Consider the following 14,920-nt stretch of genomic DNA (forward strand, 5'->3'; position numbering starts at 1 on the left):
ACCTGGTGTTAGTACAAGTGTCGCCTCACTGGGCAGTGCAGATGTGTCCATTTTAGCTTGCAGACGATGACGTGTAGCAATTTATGAGCTAACGCAAGTCGTATGTTTTACCGTGTGTATCTGCTAGATACTGCCTCTCATACGGTGGAGAGACTCACTCCTTCTTGTGTCTCGTTCTCCGCACACGAGTTGCCCCTGGCATCGGTATAGCACGGGTTTTCTAGCGTCAGCGAAGTCAATATTACACGAATCGAGTCGACATGTTTGCTTGTTACGATGACGGAAGAAGAAGAAATGTGTGTGGAACTTCACTGCATCGGCTGCTCGCCTTTCAGCGCCCCTGTGTCTTATCAGACGAAGGTGACTGTGAAATTGGCAACGAGGCAGAGGTTAACGAACACATGCAAATGGCAACCTTCGACGTCAGCCGAAATAGCTCAGTTGGGAGAGCGTTAGACTGAAGATCTAAAGGTCCCTGGTTCGATCCCGGGTTTCGGCAGGTATTCGTTTTGATGCGACGCCAATGGAATTACTCTGCGTTTGTGATAATGCAACTACCGCTGACAACAAAAATGACTCTCTCCTGTAGCTGTTCTGGTTGTCTAGTGCATGCCATAAGAGGAACTCACTAGACAACTAACTCCCCTAGAAGCAAAAGAATTAAAAATATCCTACCGACTGCATTCCTTTTTCTGTGTCAGGTGGTGAAGAACGTCTTCAACGGAACCGTGAAATGAGCGAAAGCGTGGGAAACATTGCATTCGAAATGCTTGTGAATTTTCCAATTGCCCAGTGAGTGTCGACAAAACACGTAAATTCTCTGCTCCGACGTATGAGGCGTAACAACTAGTGCAATTTGTTGTTGCATCGTGTGCCAGCAGTCTTCGAGAGTATGTTACGAGCTTAGCGTGATAAGTTTGTAGACAGCATGTAGGCGACGTTTTATTAGTAACGGCCCCATACAGCGATTGCACAACAGTAAAGGACATGAGTCAATGTATAGTTGTGCATTGTGGGAGGTTTTGCAGCCTCGTCTGAGCCCGGATAGCTCAGTTGGTAGAGCATTAGGCTTTTAACCTAAGGGTCCAGGGTTCAAGGCCCCGTCGAGGCGGAAATTTTAACACTTTGGTAGCGATTCGTCTGGTAGCGGTGGAAACGCTACGGAAAATAATGCAGTTACGCCGTTTACTGACACCACAGTGCTTTAAACGGTAGCAGTTGCATGTGTCGGGAGAACACCGCGTTAACGGCAGTCGTGGCCGAGTGGTTAAGGCGTCTGACTCGAAATCAGATTCCCTCTGGGAGCGTAGGTTCGAATCCTACCGGCTGCGTGCGATTTTGCGTACAGAGGAGCAAACATTTTCGCACACATGTGACATGCGTGGGCGAATGCGGGTGCAAACCAGTGACGCCATTCTCAACAAGACGAAAATTTCCGCTTTAAGAATACTGAGTTTTCGCGACGACCGCTGCTTACTGTGGCTATCGGTTCACCTCACACTGACACTGACGCTGGGACTGCAGAAAGCCGTCGCTGAGATCGTGAGTTCACAGATGTGCTCGAAAGTGATGGACAGAGCGAACATTTCATTTTCTTTTTAAGAATCGCAATTTCCATCACTCGAGTGCGGCCAAAGCAGTGGTGCAGCGTTTCTTTTCTTAAGATCTCGCAGCTGCTTGGAGGTATGTCGATCGTTTTAAGACGACAGAAAACTAGCGTCAGCGGTGCGTCAGTGGGAAGTCGGTGAAGTCGCCATCGGAGCCATAAGCCAGTAATTACGACATACGAATCACTCGCGCACCGCGCAGCTGTACGATAATGCTCGTGCGTGGGCCCGCATAGCTGAGTCGGTAGAGCGCTAGGTTTTCAACCAAAGGGTCCTGGGTTCAAGTCCCTGTCTGGGCGAAAATTAATACACTTTCGTAACGGCTAATGGAAACCCTACAGAAAAGAGTGAGGCCACGCCGTTTTCTGCCATCAGATTGCTTCTAAAGATGGCGGTTTCAGTTGTCGGGAGTCGCTTCCGCCACCGGCAGTCGTGGCCGAGTGGTTAAGGCGTCTGACTTGAAATCATATTCCCTCTGGGAGCGTAGGTTCGAGTCCTGCCGACTGCGAAGATTTTCTCGCTCTCAAAAGGCGGACGTTCAGCTGCATCCTAGCAGTTGCGTCACTACTAAACACGTGGGTCACCAGCAATGTGCAGTGCTATTTGATCCAGGGCGCAGCGTTACAGTCGCGCCCAGAAGCCGCAGCTCATCTCCGCGTCTCACAGCCGTCCACCTGGTGTTAGTACAAGTGTCGCCTCACTGGGCAGTGCAGATGTGTCCATTTTAGCTTGCAGACGATGACGTGTAGCAATTTATGAGCTAACGCAAGTCGTATGTTTTACCGTGTGTATCTGCTAGATACTGCCTCTCATACGGTGGAGAGACTCACTCCTTCTTGTGTCTCGTTCTCCGCACACGAGTTGCCCCTGGCATCGATATAGCACGGGTTTTCTAGCGTCAGCGAAGTCAATATTACACGAATCGAGTCGACATGTTTGCTTGTTACGATGACGGAAGAAGAAGAAATGTGTGTGGAACTTCACTGCATCGGCTGCTCGCCTTTCAGCGCCCCTGTGTCTTATCAGACGAAGGTGACTGTGAAATTGGCAACGAGGCAGAGGTTAACGAACACATGCAAATGGCAACCTTCGACGTCAGCCGAAATAGCTCAGTTGGGAGAGCGTTAGACTGAAGATCTAAAGGTCCCTGGTTCGATCCCGGGTTTCGGCAGGTATTCGTTTTGATGCGACGCCAATGGAATTACTCTGCGTTTGTGATAATGCAACTACCGCTGACAACAAAAATGACTCTCTCCTGTAGCTGTTCTGGTTGTCTAGTGCATGCCATAAGAGGAACTCACTAGACAACTAACTCCCCTAGAAGCAAAAGAATTAAAAATATCCTACCGACTGCATTCCTTTTTCTGTGTCAGGTGGTGAAGAACGTCTTCAACGGAACCGTGAAATGAGCGAAAGCGTGGGAAACATTGCATTCGAAATGCTTGTGAATTTTCCAATTGCCCAGTGAGTGTCGACAAAACACGTAAATTCTCTGCTCCGACGTATGAGGCGTAACAACTAGTGCAATTTGTTGTTGCATCGTGTGCCAGCAGTCTTCGAGAGTGTGTTACGAGCTTAGCGTGATAAGTTTGTAGACAGCATGTAGGCGACGTTTTATTAGTAACGGCCCCATACAGCGATTGCACAACAGTAAAGGACATGAGTCAATGTATAGTTGTGCATTGTGGGAGGTTTTGCAGCCTCGTCTGAGCCCGGATAGCTCAGTTGGTAGAGCATTAGGCTTTTAACCTAAGGGTCCAGGGTTCAAGGCCCCGTCGAGGCGGAAATTTTAACACTTTGGTAGCGATTCGTCTGGTAGCGGTGGAAACGCTACGGAAAATAATGCAGTTACGCCGTTTACTGACACCACAGTGCTTTAAACGGTAGCAGTTGCATGTGTCGGGAGAACACCGCGCTAACGGCAGTCGTGGCCGAGTGGTTAAGGCGTCTGACTCGAAATCAGATTCCCTCTGGGAGCGTAGGTTCGAATCCTACCGGCTGCGTGCGATTTTGCGTACAGAGGAGCAAACATTTTCGCACACATGTGACATGCGTGGGCGAATGCGGGTGCAAACCAGTGACGCCATTCTCAACAAGACGAAAATTTCCGTTTTAAGAATACTGAGTTTTCGCGACGACCGCTGCTTACTGTGGCTATCGGTTCACCTCACACTGACACTGACGCTGGGACTGCAGAAAGCCGTCGCTGAGATCGTGAGTTCACAGATGTGCTCGAAAGTGATGGACAGAGCGAACATTTCATTTTCTTTTTAAGAATCGCAATTTCCATCACTCGAGTGCGGCCAAAGCAGTGGTGCAGCGTTTCTTTTCTTAAGATCTCGCAGCTGCTTGGAGGTATGTCGATCGTTTTAAGACGACAGAAAACTAGCGTCAGCGGTGCGTCAGTGGGAAGTCGGTGAAGTCGCCATCGGAGCCATAAGCCAGTAATTACGACATACGAATCACTCGCGCACCGCGCAGCTGTACGATAATGCTCGTGCGTGGGCCCGCATAGCTGAGTCGGTAGAGCGCTAGGTTTTCAACCAAAGGGTCCTGGGTTCAAGTCCCTGTCTGGGCGAAAATTAATACACTTTCGTAACGGCTAATGGAAACCCTACAGAAAAGAGTGAGGCCACGCCGTTTTCTGCCATCAGATTGCTTCTAAAGATGGCGGTTTCAGTTGTCGGGAGTCGCTTCCGCCACCGGCAGTCGTGGCCGAGTGGTTAAGGCGTCTGACTTGAAATCAGATTCCCTCTGGGAGCGTAGGTTCGAGTCCTGCCGACTGCGAAAATTTTCTCGCTCTCAAAAGGCGGACGTTCAGCTGCATCCTAGCAGTTGCGTCACTACTAAACACGTGGGTCACCAGCAATGTGCAGTGCTATTTGATCCAGGGCGCAGCGTTACAGTCGCGCCCAGAAGCCGCAGCTCATCTCCGCGTCTCACAGCCGTCCACCTGGTGTTAGTACAAGTGTCGCCTCACTGGGCAGTGCAGATGTGTCCATTTTAGCTTGCAGACGATGACGTGTAGCAATTTATGAGCTAACGCAAGTCGTATGTTTTACCGTGTGTATCTGCTAGATACTGCCTCTCATACGGTGGAGAGACTCACTCCTTCTTGTGTCTCGTTCTCCGCACACGAGTTGCCCCTGGCATCGATATAGCACGGGTTTTCTAGCGTCAGCGAAGTCAATATTACACGAATCGAGTCGACATGTTTGCTTGTTACGATGACGGAAGAAGAAGAAATGTGTGTGGAACTTCACTGCATCGGCTGCTCGCCTTTCAGCGCCCCTGTGTCTTATCAGACGAAGGTGACTGTGAAATTGGCAACGAGGCAGAGGTTAACGAACACATGCAAATGGCAACCTTCGACGTCAGCCGAAATAGCTCAGTTGGGAGAGCGTTAGACTGAAGATCTAAAGGTCCCTGGTTCGATCCCGGGTTTCGGCAGGTATTCGTTTTGATGCGACGCCAATGGAATTACTCTGCGTTTGTGATAATGCAACTACCGCTGACAACAAAAATGACTCTCTCCTGTAGCTGTTCTGGTTGTCTAGTGCATGCCATAAGAGGAACTCACTAGACAACTAACTCCCCTAGAAGCAAAAGAATTAAAAATATCCTACCGACTGCATTCCTTTTTCTGTGTCAGGTGGTGAAGAACGTCTTCAACGGAACCGTGAAATGAGCGAAAGCGTGGGAAACATTGCATTCGAAATGCTTGTGAATTTTCCAATTGCCCAGTGAGTGTCGACAAAACACGTAAATTCTCTGCTCCGACGTATGAGGCGTAACAACTAGTGCAATTTGTTGTTGCATCGTGTGCCAGCAGTCTTCGAGAGTGTGTTACGAGCTTAGCGTGATAAGTTTGTAGACAGCATGTAGGCGACGTTTTATTAGTAACGGCCCCATACAGCGATTGCACAACAGTAAAGGACATGAGTCAATGTATAGTTGTGCATTGTGGGAGGTTTTGCAGCCTCGTCTGAGCCCGGATAGCTCAGTTGGTAGAGCATTAGGCTTTTAACCTAAGGGTCCAGGGTTCAAGGCCCCGTCGAGGCGGAAATTTTAACACTTTGGTAGCGATTCGTCTGGTAGCGGTGGAAACGCTACGGAAAATAATGCAGTTACGCCGTTTACTGACACCACAGTGCTTTAAACGGTAGCAGTTGCATGTGTCGGGAGAACACCGCGCTAACGGCAGTCGTGGCCGAGTGGTTAAGGCGTCTGACTCGAAATCAGATTCCCTCTGGGAGCGTAGGTTCGAATCCTACCGGCTGCGTGCGATTTTGCGTACAGAGGAGCAAACATTTTCGCACACATGTGACATGCGTGGGCGAATGCGGGTGCAAACCAGTGACGCCATTCTCAACAAGACGAAAATTTCCGTTTTAAGAATACTGAGTTTTCGCGACGACCGCTGCTTACTGTGGCTATCGGTTCACCTCACACTGACACTGACGCTGGGACTGCAGAAAGCCGTCGCTGAGATCGTGAGTTCACAGATGTGCTCGAAAGTGATGGACAGAGCGAACATTTCATTTTCTTTTTAAGAATCGCAATTTCCATCACTCGAGTGCGGCCAAAGCAGTGGTGCAGCGTTTCTTTTCTTAAGATCTCGCAGCTGCTTGGAGGTATGTCGATCGTTTTAAGACGACAGAAAACTAGCGTCAGCGGTGCGTCAGTGGGAAGTCGGTGAAGTCGCCATCGGAGCCATAAGCCAGTAATTACGACATACGAATCACTCGCGCACCGCGCAGCTGTACGATAATGCTCGTGCGTGGGCCCGCATAGCTGAGTCGGTAGAGCGCTAGGTTTTCAACCAAAGGGTCCTGGGTTCAAGTCCCTGTCTGGGCGAAAATTAATACACTTTCGTAACGGCTAATGGAAACCCTACAGAAAAGAGTGAGGCCACGCCGTTTTCTGCCATCAGATTGCTTCTAAAGATGGCGGTTTCAGTTGTCGGGAGTCGCTTCCGCCACCGGCAGTCGTGGCCGAGTGGTTAAGGCGTCTGACTTGAAATCAGATTCCCTCTGGGAGCGTAGGTTCGAGTCCTGCCGACTGCGAAAATTTTCTCGCTCTCAAAAGGCGGACGTTCAGCTGCATCCTAGCAGTTGCGTCACTACTAAACACGTGGGTCACCAGCAATGTGCAGTGCTATTTGATCCAGGGCGCAGCGTTACAGTCGCGCCCAGAAGCCGCAGCTCATCTCCGCGTCTCACAGCCGTCCACCTGGTGTTAGTACAAGTGTCGCCTCACTGGGCAGTGCAGATGTGTCCATTTTAGCTTGCAGACGATGACGTGTAGCAATTTATGAGCTAACGCAAGTCGTATGTTTTACCGTGTGTATCTGCTAGATACTGCCTCTCATACGGTGGAGAGACTCACTCCTTCTTGTGTCTCGTTCTCCGCACACGAGTTGCCCCTGGCATCGATATAGCACGGGTTTTCTAGCGTCAGCGAAGTCAATATTACACGAATCGAGTCGACATGTTTGCTTGTTACGATGACGGAAGAAGAAGAAATGTGTGTGGAACTTCACTGCATCGGCTGCTCGCCTTTCAGCGCCCCTGTGTCTTATCAGACGAAGGTGACTGTGAAATTGGCAACGAGGCAGAGGTTAACGAACACATGCAAATGGCAACCTTCGACGTCAGCCGAAATAGCTCAGTTGGGAGAGCGTTAGACTGAAGATCTAAAGGTCCCTGGTTCGATCCCGGGTTTCGGCAGGTATTCGTTTTGATGCGACGCCAATGGAATTACTCTGCGTTTGTGATAATGCAACTACCGCTGACAACAAAAATGACTCTCTCCTGTAGCTGTTCTGGTTGTCTAGTGCATGCCATAAGAGGAACTCACTAGACAACTAACTCCCCTAGAAGCAAAAGAATTAAAAATATCCTACCGACTGCATTCCTTTTTCTGTGTCAGGTGGTGAAGAACGTCTTCAACGGAACCGTGAAATGAGCGAAAGCGTGGGAAACATTGCATTCGAAATGCTTGTGAATTTTCCAATTGCCCAGTGAGTGTCGACAAAACACGTAAATTCTCTGCTCCGACGTATGAGGCGTAACAACTAGTGCAATTTGTTGTTGCATCGTGTGCCAGCAGTCTTCGAGAGTGTGTTACGAGCTTAGCGTGATAAGTTTGTAGACAGCATGTAGGCGACGTTTTATTAGTAACGGCCCCATACAGCGATTGCACAACAGTAAAGGACATGAGTCAATGTATAGTTGTGCATTGTGGGAGGTTTTGCAGCCTCGTCTGAGCCCGGATAGCTCAGTTGGTAGAGCATTAGGCTTTTAACCTAAGGGTCCAGGGTTCAAGGCCCCGTCGAGGCGGAAATTTTAACACTTTGGTAGCGATTCGTCTGGTAGCGGTGGAAACGCTACGGAAAATAATGCAGTTACGCCGTTTACTGACACCACAGTGCTTTAAACGGTAGCAGTTGCATGTGTCGGGAGAACACCGCGCTAACGGCAGTCGTGGCCGAGTGGTTAAGGCGTCTGACTCGAAATCAGATTCCCTCTGGGAGCGTAGGTTCGAATCCTACCGGCTGCGTGCGATTTTGCGTACAGAGGAGCAAACATTTTCGCACACATGTGACATGCGTGGGCGAATGCGGGTGCAAACCAGTGACGCCATTCTCAACAAGACGAAAATTTCCGTTTTAAGAATACTGAGTTTTCGCGACGACCGCTGCTTACTGTGGCTATCGGTTCACCTCACACTGACACTGACGCTGGGACTGCAGAAAGCCGTCGCTGAGATCGTGAGTTCACAGATGTGCTCGAAAGTGATGGACAGAGCGAACATTTCATTTTCTTTTTAAGAATCGCAATTTCCATCACTCGAGTGCGGCCAAAGCAGTGGTGCAGCGTTTCTTTTCTTAAGATCTCGCAGCTGCTTGGAGGTATGTCGATCGTTTTAAGACGACAGAAAACTAGCGTCAGCGGTGCGTCAGTGGGAAGTCGGTGAAGTCGCCATCGGAGCCATAAGCCAGTAATTACGACATACGAATCACTCGCGCACCGCGCAGCTGTACGATAATGCTCGTGCGTGGGCCCGCATAGCTGAGTCGGTAGAGCGCTAGGTTTTCAACCAAAGGGTCCTGGGTTCAAGTCCCTGTCTGGGCGAAAATTAATACACTTTCGTAACGGCTAATGGAAACCCTACAGAAAAGAGTGAGGCCACGCCGTTTTCTGCCATCAGATTGCTTCTAAAGATGGCGGTTTCAGTTGTCGGGAGTCGCTTCCGCCAGCGGCAGTCGTGGCCGAGTGGTTAAGGCGTCTGACTTGAAATCAGATTCCCTCTGGGAGCGTAGGTTCGAGTCCTGCCGACTGCGAAAATTTTCTCGCTCTCAAAAGGCGGACGTTCAGCTGCATCCTAGCAGTTGCGTCACTACTAAACACGTGGGTCACCAGCAATGTGCAGTGCTATTTGATCCAGGGCGCAGCGTTACAGTCGCGCCCAGAAGCCGCAGCTCATCTCCGCGTCTCACAGCCGTCCACCTGGTGTTAGTACAAGTGTCGCCTCACTGGGCAGTGCAGATGTGTCCATTTTAGCTTGCAGACGATGACGTGTAGCAATTTATGAGCTAACGCAAGTCGTATGTTTTACCGTGTGTATCTGCTAGATACTGCCTCTCATACGGTGGAGAGACTCACTCCTTCTTGTGTCTCGTTCTCCGCACACGAGTTGCCCCTGGCATCGATATAGCACGGGTTTTCTAGCGTCAGCGAAGTCAATATTACACGAATCGAGTCGACATGTTTGCTTGTTACGATGACGGAAGAAGAAGAAATGTGTGTGGAACTTCACTGCATCGGCTGCTCGCCTTTCAGCGCCCCTGTGTCTTATCAGACGAAGGTGACTGTGAAATTGGCAACGAGGCAGAGGTTAACGAACACATGCAAATGGCAACCTTCGACGTCAGCCGAAATAGCTCAGTTGGGAGAGCGTTAGACTGAAGATCTAAAGGTCCCTGGTTCGATCCCGGGTTTCGGCAGGTATTCGTTTTGATGCGACGCCAATGGAATTACTCTGCGTTTGTGATAATGCAACTACCGCTGACAACAAAAATGACTCTCTCCTGTAGCTGTTCTGGTTGTCTAGTGCATGCCATAAGAGGAACTCACTAGACAACTAACTCCCCTAGAAGCAAAAGAATTAAAAATATCCTACCGACTGCATTCCTTTTTCTGTGTCAGGTGGTGAAGAACGTCTTCAACGGAACCGTGAAATGAGCGAAAGCGTGGGAAACATTGCATTCGAAATGCTTGTGAATTTTCCAATTGCCCAGTGAGTGTCGACAAAACACGTAAATTCTCTGCTCCGACGTATGAGGCGTAACAACTAGTGCAATTTGTTGTTGCATCGTGTGCCAGCAGTCTTCGAGAGTGTGTTACGAGCTTAGCGTGATAAGTTTGTAGACAGCATGTAGGCGACGTTTTATTAGTAACGGCCCCATACAGCGATTGCACAACAGTAAAGGACATGAGTCAATGTATAGTTGTGCATTGTGGGAGGTTTTGCAGCCTCGTCTGAGCCCGGATAGCTCAGTTGGTAGAGCATTAGGCTTTTAACCTAAGGGTCCAGGGTTCAAGGCCCCGTCGAGGCGGAAATTTTAACACTTTGGTAGCGATTCGTCTGGTAGCGGTGGAAACGCTACGGAAAATAATGCAGTTACGCCGTTTACTGACACCACAGTGCTTTAAACGGTAGCAGTTGCATGTGTCGGGAGAACACCGCGCTAACGGCAGTCGTGGCCGAGTGGTTAAGGCGTCTGACTCGAAATCAGATTCCCTCTGGGAGCGTAGGTTCGAATCCTACCGGCTGCGTGCGATTTTGCGTACAGAGGAGCAAACATTTTCGCACACATGTGACATGCGTGGGCGAATGCGGGTGCAAACCAGTGACGCCATTCTCAACAAGACGAAAATTTCCGTTTTAAGAATACTGAGTTTTCGCGACGACCGCTGCTTACTGTGGCTATCGGTTCACCTCACACTGACACTGACGCTGGGACTGCAGAAAGCCGTCGCTGAGATCGTGAGTTCACAGATGTGCTCGAAAGTGATGGACAGAGCGAACATTTCATTTTCTTTTTAAGAATCGCAATTTCCATCACTCGAGTGCGGCCAAAGCAGTGGTGCAGCGTTTCTTTTCTTAAGATCTCGCAGCTGCTTGGAGGTATGTCGATCGTTTTAAGACGACAGAAAACTAGCGTCAGCGGTGCGTCAGTGGGAAGTCGGTGAAGTCGCCATCGGAGCCATAAGCCAGTAATTACGACATACGAATCACTCGCGCACCGCGCAGCTGTACGATAATGCTCGTGCGTGGGCCCGCATAGCTGAGTCGGTAGAGCGCTAGGTTTTCAACCAAAGGGTCCTGGGTTCAAGTCCCTGTCTGGGCGAAAATTAATACACTTTCGTAACGGCTAATGGAAACCCTACAGAAAAGAGTGAGGCCACGCCGTTTTCTGCCATCAGATTGCTTCTAAAGATGGCGGTTTCAGTTGTCGGGAGTCGCTTCCGCCAGCGGCAGTCGTGGCCGAGTGGTTAAGGCGTCTGACTTGAAATCAGATTCCCTCTGGGAGCGTAGGTTCGAGTCCTGCCGACTGCGAAAATTTTCTCGCTCTCAAAAGGCGGACGTTCAGCTGCATCCTAGCAGTTGCGTCACTACTAAACACGTGGGTCACCAGCAATGTGCAGTGCTATTTGATCCAGGGCGCAGCGTTACAGTCGCGCCCAGAAGCCGCAGCTCATCTCCGCGTCTCACAGCCGTCCACCTGGTGTTAGTACAAGTGTCGCCTCACTGGGCAGTGCAGATGTGTCCATTTTAGCTTGCAGACGATGACGTGTAGCAATTTATGAGCTAACGCAAGTCGTATGTTTTACCGTGTGTATCTGCTAGATACTGCCTCTCATACGGTGGAGAGACTCACTCCTTCTTGTGTCTCGTTCTCCGCACACGAGTTGCCCCTGGCATCGATATAGCACGGGTTTTCTAGCGTCAGCGAAGTCAATATTACACGAATCGAGTCGACATGTTTGCTTGTTACGATGACGGAAGAAGAAGAAATGTGTGTGGAACTTCACTGCATCGGCTGCTCGCCTTTCAGCGCCCCTGTGTCTTATCAGACGAAGGTGACTGTGAAATTGGCAACGAGGCAGAGGTTAACGAACACATGCAAATGGCAACCTTCGACGTCAGCCGAAATAGCTCAGTTGGGAGAGCGTTAGACTGAAGATCTAAAGGTCCCTGGTTCGATCCCGGGTTTCGGCAGGTATTCGTTTTGATGCGACGCCAATGGAATTACTCTGCGTTTGTGATAATGCAACTACCGCTGACAACAAAAATGACTCTCTCCTGTAGCTGTTCTGGTTGTCTAGTGCATGCGATAAGAGGAACTCACTAGACAACTAACTCCCCTAGAAGCAAAAGAATTAAAAATATCCTACCGACTGCATTCCTTTTTCTGTGTCAGGTGGTGAAGAACGTCTTCAACGGAACCGTGAAATGAGCGAAAGCGTGGGAAACATTGCATTCGAAATGCTTGTGAATTTTCCAATTGCCCAGTGAGTGTCGACAAAACACGTAAATTCTCTGCTCCGACGTATGAGGCGTAACAACTAGTGCAATTTGTTGTTGCATCGTGTGCCAGCAGTCTTCGAGAGTGTGTTACGAGCTTAGCGTGATAAGTTTGTAGACAGCATGTAGGCGACGTTTTATTAGTAACGGCCCCATACAGCGATTGCACAACAGTAAAGGACATGAGTCAATGTATAGTTGTGCATTGTGGGAGGTTTTGCAGCCTCGTCTGAGCCCGGATAGCTCAGTTGGTAGAGCATTAGGCTTTTAACCTAAGGGTCCAGGGTTCAAGGCCCCGTCGAGGCGGAAATTTTAACACTTTGGTAGCGATTCGTCTGGTAGCGGTGGAAACGCTACGGAAAATAATGCAGTTACGCCGTTTACTGACACCACAGTGCTTTAAACGGTAGCAGTTGCATGTGTCGGGAGAACACCGCGCTAACGGCAGTCGTGGCCGAGTGGTTAAGGCGTCTGACTCGAAATCAGATTCCCTCTGGGAGCGTAGGTTCGAATCCTACCGGCTGCGTGCGATTTTGCGTACAGAGGAGCAAACATTTTCGCACACATGTGACATGCGTGGGCGAATGCGGGTGCAAACCAGTGACGCCATTCTCAACAAGACGAAAATTTCCGTTTTAAGAATACTGAGTTTTCGCGACGACCGCTGCTTACTGTGGCTATCGGTTCACCTCACACTGACACTGACGCTGGGACTGCAGAAAGCCGTCGCTGAGATCGTGAGTTCACAGATGTGCTCGAAAGTGATGGACAGAGCGAACATTTCATTTTCTTTTTAAGAATCGCAATTTCCATCACTCGAGTGCGGCCAAAGCAGTGGTGCAGCGTTTCTTTTCTTAAGATCTCGCAGCTGCTTGGAGGTATGTCGATCGTTTTAAGACGACAGAAAACTAGCGTCAGCGGTGCGTCAGTGGGAAGTCGGTGAAGTCGCCATCGGAGCCATAAGCCAGTAATTACGACATACGAATCACTCGCGCACCGCGCAGCTGTACGATAATGCTCGTGCGTGGGCCCGCATAGCTGAGTCGGTAGAGCGCTAGGTTTTCAACCAAAGGGTCCTGGGTTCAAGTCCCTGTCTGGGCGAAAATTAATACACTTTCGTAACGGCTAATGGAAACCCTACAGAAAAGAGTGAGGCCACGCCGTTTTCTGCCATCAGATTGCTTCTAAAGATGGCGGTTTCAGTTGTCGGGAGTCGCTTCCGCCAGCGGCAGTCGTGGCCGAGTGGTTAAGGCGTCTGACTTGAAATCAGATTCTCTCTGGGAGCGTAGGTTCGAGTCCTGCCGACTGCGAAAATTTTCTCGCTCTCAAAAGGCGGACGTTCAGCTGCATCCTAGCAGTTGCGTCACTACTAAACACGTGGGTCACCAGCAATGTGCAGTGCTATTTGATCCAGGGCGCAGCGTTACAGTCGCGCCCAGAAGCCGCAGCTCATCTCCGCGTCTCACAGCCGTCCACCTGGTGTTAGTACAAGTGTCGCCTCACTGGGCAGTGCAGATGTGTCCATTTTAGCTTGCAGACGATGACGTGTAGCAATTTATGAGCTAACGCAAGTCGTATGTTTTACCGTGTGTATCTGCTAGATACTGCCTCTCATACGGTGGAGAGACTCACTCCTTCTTGTGTCTCGTTCTCCGCACACGAGTTGCCCCTGGCATCGATATAGCACGGGTTTTCTAGCGTCAGCGAAGTCAATATTACACGAATCGAGTCGACATGTTTGCTTGTTACGATGACGGAAGAAGAAGAAATGTGTGTGGAACTTCACTGCATCGGCTGCTCGCCTTTCAGCGCCCCTGTGTCTTATCAGACGAAGGTGACTGTGAAATTGGCAACGAGGCAGAGGTTAACGAACACATGCAAATGGCAACCTTCGACGTCAGCCGAAATAGCTCAGTTGGGAGAGCGTTAGACTGAAGATCTAAAGGTCCCTGGTTCGATCCCGGGTTTCGGCAGGTATTCGTTTTGATGCGACGCCAATGGAATTACTCTGCGTTTGTGATAATGCAACTACCGCTGACAACAAAAATGACTCTCTCCTGTAGCTGTTCTGGTTGTCTAGTGCATGCGATAAGAGGAACTCACTAGACAACTAACTCCCCTAGAAGCAAAAGAATTAAAAATATCCTACCGACTGCATTCCTTTTTCTGTGTCAGGTGGTGAAGAACGTCTTCAACGGAACCGTGAAATGAGCGAAAGCGTGGGAAACATTGCATTCGAAATGCTTGTGAATTTTCCAATTGCCCAGTGAGTGTCGACAAAACACGTAAATTCTCTGCTCCGACGTATGAGGCGTAACAACTAGTGCAATTTGTTGTTGCATCGTGTGCCAGCAGTCTTCGAGAGTGTGTTACGAGCTTAGCGTGATAAGTTTGTAGACAGCATGTAGGCGACGTTTTATTAGTAACGGCCCCATACAGCGATTGCACAACAGTAAAGGACATGAGTCAATGTATAGTTGTGCATTGTGGGAGGTTTTGCAGCCTCGTCTGAGCCCGGATAGCTCAGTTGGTAGAGCATTAGGCTTTTAACCTAAGGGTCCAGGGTTCAAGGCCCCGTCGAGGCGGAAATTTTAACACTTTGGTAGCGATTCGTCTGGTAGCGGTGGAAACGCTACGGAAAATAATGCAGTTACGCCGTTTACTGACACCACAGTGCTTTAAACGGTAGCAGTTGCATGTGTCGGGAGAACACCGCGCTA

At 49.6% G+C, this 14,920-nt stretch overlaps 26 non-coding genes across 26 annotated transcripts; all 26 read left to right on the top strand.

Moving 5' to 3' along the window:
* The first annotated feature begins 426 nt into the window (after window positions 1-426).
* On the top strand, window positions 427-499 carry Trnaf-gaa (transfer RNA phenylalanine (anticodon GAA)). The gene has a single exon. It is a non-coding gene; the product is annotated as a tRNA-Phe (tRNA).
* Window positions 500-1,038: 539 nt separating this feature from the next.
* On the top strand, window positions 1,039-1,111 carry Trnak-uuu (transfer RNA lysine (anticodon UUU)). Its single transcript has one exon. It is a non-coding gene; the product is annotated as a tRNA-Lys (tRNA).
* A 138-nt stretch (window positions 1,112-1,249) lies between these two features.
* Trnas-cga (transfer RNA serine (anticodon CGA)) lies at window positions 1,250-1,331 on the top strand. The gene has a single exon. It is a non-coding gene; the product is annotated as a tRNA-Ser (tRNA).
* Window positions 1,332-2,033: 702 nt separating this feature from the next.
* On the top strand, window positions 2,034-2,115 carry Trnas-uga (transfer RNA serine (anticodon UGA)). The gene has a single exon. It is a non-coding gene; the product is annotated as a tRNA-Ser (tRNA).
* A 590-nt stretch (window positions 2,116-2,705) lies between these two features.
* Window positions 2,706-2,778, top strand: Trnaf-gaa (transfer RNA phenylalanine (anticodon GAA)). The gene has a single exon. It is a non-coding gene; the product is annotated as a tRNA-Phe (tRNA).
* A 539-nt stretch (window positions 2,779-3,317) lies between these two features.
* On the top strand, window positions 3,318-3,390 carry Trnak-uuu (transfer RNA lysine (anticodon UUU)). The gene has a single exon. It is a non-coding gene; the product is annotated as a tRNA-Lys (tRNA).
* A 138-nt stretch (window positions 3,391-3,528) lies between these two features.
* Trnas-cga (transfer RNA serine (anticodon CGA)) lies at window positions 3,529-3,610 on the top strand. The gene has a single exon. It is a non-coding gene; the product is annotated as a tRNA-Ser (tRNA).
* A 702-nt stretch (window positions 3,611-4,312) lies between these two features.
* Trnas-uga (transfer RNA serine (anticodon UGA)) lies at window positions 4,313-4,394 on the top strand. The gene has a single exon. It is a non-coding gene; the product is annotated as a tRNA-Ser (tRNA).
* Window positions 4,395-4,984: 590 nt separating this feature from the next.
* Trnaf-gaa (transfer RNA phenylalanine (anticodon GAA)) lies at window positions 4,985-5,057 on the top strand. The gene has a single exon. It is a non-coding gene; the product is annotated as a tRNA-Phe (tRNA).
* Window positions 5,058-5,596: 539 nt separating this feature from the next.
* Window positions 5,597-5,669, top strand: Trnak-uuu (transfer RNA lysine (anticodon UUU)). The gene has a single exon. It is a non-coding gene; the product is annotated as a tRNA-Lys (tRNA).
* Window positions 5,670-5,807: 138 nt separating this feature from the next.
* On the top strand, window positions 5,808-5,889 carry Trnas-cga (transfer RNA serine (anticodon CGA)). Its single transcript has one exon. It is a non-coding gene; the product is annotated as a tRNA-Ser (tRNA).
* Window positions 5,890-6,591: 702 nt separating this feature from the next.
* On the top strand, window positions 6,592-6,673 carry Trnas-uga (transfer RNA serine (anticodon UGA)). Its single transcript has one exon. It is a non-coding gene; the product is annotated as a tRNA-Ser (tRNA).
* Window positions 6,674-7,263: 590 nt separating this feature from the next.
* Window positions 7,264-7,336, top strand: Trnaf-gaa (transfer RNA phenylalanine (anticodon GAA)). The gene has a single exon. It is a non-coding gene; the product is annotated as a tRNA-Phe (tRNA).
* A 539-nt stretch (window positions 7,337-7,875) lies between these two features.
* On the top strand, window positions 7,876-7,948 carry Trnak-uuu (transfer RNA lysine (anticodon UUU)). Its single transcript has one exon. It is a non-coding gene; the product is annotated as a tRNA-Lys (tRNA).
* Window positions 7,949-8,086: 138 nt separating this feature from the next.
* Window positions 8,087-8,168, top strand: Trnas-cga (transfer RNA serine (anticodon CGA)). The gene has a single exon. It is a non-coding gene; the product is annotated as a tRNA-Ser (tRNA).
* A 702-nt stretch (window positions 8,169-8,870) lies between these two features.
* Window positions 8,871-8,952, top strand: Trnas-uga (transfer RNA serine (anticodon UGA)). Its single transcript has one exon. It is a non-coding gene; the product is annotated as a tRNA-Ser (tRNA).
* Window positions 8,953-9,542: 590 nt separating this feature from the next.
* On the top strand, window positions 9,543-9,615 carry Trnaf-gaa (transfer RNA phenylalanine (anticodon GAA)). Its single transcript has one exon. It is a non-coding gene; the product is annotated as a tRNA-Phe (tRNA).
* Window positions 9,616-10,154: 539 nt separating this feature from the next.
* On the top strand, window positions 10,155-10,227 carry Trnak-uuu (transfer RNA lysine (anticodon UUU)). The gene has a single exon. It is a non-coding gene; the product is annotated as a tRNA-Lys (tRNA).
* A 138-nt stretch (window positions 10,228-10,365) lies between these two features.
* On the top strand, window positions 10,366-10,447 carry Trnas-cga (transfer RNA serine (anticodon CGA)). Its single transcript has one exon. It is a non-coding gene; the product is annotated as a tRNA-Ser (tRNA).
* A 702-nt stretch (window positions 10,448-11,149) lies between these two features.
* On the top strand, window positions 11,150-11,231 carry Trnas-uga (transfer RNA serine (anticodon UGA)). Its single transcript has one exon. It is a non-coding gene; the product is annotated as a tRNA-Ser (tRNA).
* Window positions 11,232-11,821: 590 nt separating this feature from the next.
* Window positions 11,822-11,894, top strand: Trnaf-gaa (transfer RNA phenylalanine (anticodon GAA)). Its single transcript has one exon. It is a non-coding gene; the product is annotated as a tRNA-Phe (tRNA).
* Window positions 11,895-12,433: 539 nt separating this feature from the next.
* On the top strand, window positions 12,434-12,506 carry Trnak-uuu (transfer RNA lysine (anticodon UUU)). The gene has a single exon. It is a non-coding gene; the product is annotated as a tRNA-Lys (tRNA).
* Window positions 12,507-12,644: 138 nt separating this feature from the next.
* Window positions 12,645-12,726, top strand: Trnas-cga (transfer RNA serine (anticodon CGA)). The gene has a single exon. It is a non-coding gene; the product is annotated as a tRNA-Ser (tRNA).
* Window positions 12,727-13,428: 702 nt separating this feature from the next.
* Trnas-uga (transfer RNA serine (anticodon UGA)) lies at window positions 13,429-13,510 on the top strand. The gene has a single exon. It is a non-coding gene; the product is annotated as a tRNA-Ser (tRNA).
* Window positions 13,511-14,100: 590 nt separating this feature from the next.
* Trnaf-gaa (transfer RNA phenylalanine (anticodon GAA)) lies at window positions 14,101-14,173 on the top strand. The gene has a single exon. It is a non-coding gene; the product is annotated as a tRNA-Phe (tRNA).
* A 539-nt stretch (window positions 14,174-14,712) lies between these two features.
* On the top strand, window positions 14,713-14,785 carry Trnak-uuu (transfer RNA lysine (anticodon UUU)). The gene has a single exon. It is a non-coding gene; the product is annotated as a tRNA-Lys (tRNA).
* Window positions 14,786-14,920: the final 135 nt, after the last annotated feature.

Source organism: Schistocerca serialis, unplaced genomic scaffold, assembly GCF_023864345.2.
Source record: "Schistocerca serialis cubense isolate TAMUIC-IGC-003099 unplaced genomic scaffold, iqSchSeri2.2 HiC_scaffold_1368, whole genome shotgun sequence".
Classification (NCBI taxonomy): domain Eukaryota; kingdom Metazoa; phylum Arthropoda; class Insecta; order Orthoptera; family Acrididae; genus Schistocerca; species Schistocerca serialis.